This window comes from Carlito syrichta, unplaced genomic scaffold, assembly GCF_000164805.1.
Source record: "Carlito syrichta isolate Samal-C Ts95f unplaced genomic scaffold, Tarsius_syrichta-2.0.1 Scaffold314067, whole genome shotgun sequence".
NCBI classification, from domain to species: Eukaryota; Metazoa; Chordata; class Mammalia; order Primates; family Tarsiidae; genus Carlito; species Carlito syrichta.
Window position 1 is genome coordinate 134,182 of NW_007258163.1, and position 1,881 is coordinate 136,062.

The window sequence follows — 1,881 nt, forward strand, 5'->3', positions numbered from 1 at the left end:
AGAGAACAGAAAAGCTCTCACAATGGGAGGGAACCCAAGAGGGTTGTCCAACTCTCCTTTCTATACTACCCCCATCCCACCCACTTCACTCCATCTAGATCTGTGCTATTCATCTGTTAGGTCTCAGTTTCAGTGTCACTTCTTCCAGGAAGCATTCCTGGATTTCTCTAGTCTGGATGACGTGTTCCTACCATCTATGCCTCAGCGTCCTCACCAGCTTTTGGCATACAATATATGTGCCTGTATCCTTGCCTGTACTCCTCCCCAACTAAAGGGCAGGGACCATGACTGTTTGTTCATTCTCATCTTCGCTGCCTAGTTCCTGATGCATCATTGTTACTCGGTATATATTTGTTGAATAACTGAGTGTCCTTCTTTGCAGAGAAGCTGTGTAAGGGGCTCCTTCTTTGGGACCATGATTCTCTAAGACACACTTTTTCCTACCCTTAAATAATATGTTGGCATGTGTAACAGGGTTTGCCCATGTGTACTTCCTGCTTCAAACAGAAATGTGCCCTAGGCTGTGATGCAAGGGACAGCAGGAGTTTCCTCGAGGATCCAGAATGAACAGTATTGGGTTGCACAATGTGATTACAGAAGGAAGACTCACTGGTGAACTCTTTGGTTTCCATAGCATCAGGCTCATTCTAGACACACATGGGTTGGTAATCAACATCCTGCAGGGGGCTGGACAGACATCTTCTCTCCCTGTGTGTTATCTTACCTACCTTTGTGACTCCCATAGGTCCTGGTGTTGATATCTCACCTGGCAGAAACCAGTGGAAAGAACATCAATAACCAATACAGAAGGTGCCAGAAAAATGTATACTCATCTTAAGAAAGGAAAAAAACTATTAAAATTGTCATACTCAATATATGCGATAACAAAAGATGATACAAGTCACGTTTGACTTCTGCAATTTTAAGAGGTGCTCAAAGTGTTTACCATCAGCGTGCAAACACTTCTGATTACGGTGAACTAAAACTAACACATAGATAACATCTCTTAAAATGTGTATGCATTTTTTGGCACCCCCATTACATTGCACCTTGATCTACCCTCGTTCCTTGCACATGATCTCAAAATAGATCACAGATCTAAATGTAAAATGTAAAACCATAGAACTCTTGGAGGAGAACAGAGGAGAAAAATGTTTGTGATCTCAAGTCAGGAGAAGAGATCTTAGACATGGTATCCAAAGTATAACCCAAAAAGAAACAATAAGGAATTAAATGAACTTCATTAAAGCTAAAACCTTTTGCTCTGTGAAAGTCTCAGGTAAGAGGATAAAATGAAAAGTATCAACTGAGAGAAAATATTTACAAATCTCGTGCGACAAAGGATTTGTTTTCAGAGTAAAGAGCTCTTTGAACTCAACAAACAATCCAATTACAAAACAAGCAAACGATTTGGACATTTCACTAAAGAAGCTATACAGATGGCAAATAAACGTATGAAGAGATGTTCAGCATTGCTAGTTTTTAGGGAAATGGAAATTAAAGAAATACCTCCACACACCTACTAGAAGGGTCAAAATAAAAAACATTAATGAAGCAAACGGTGGCAAGGACACAGAAAAACTGAATCTTGAGTATATTTTTGGTGGGCATGTAACATGATACAATCACTCTTGAAATCTACCTGATAATTTCTTAAAATTGAAAGATGTATTTACTATATGACCCATCAATCACAATCCAGAGTGTTTATCTCAGAGAAATGAAAACTGATAGTCACATAAAAACCTGTGCACAAATATTCACAGCAGCTTTATTTGTGATAGCCAAAACTAGAAACAACCCAAGCATCCTTCATTACATGAAGATTAAACACACTATAGCACATCCATACCATGGAATAACACCCAGCAGGAAAAAGGA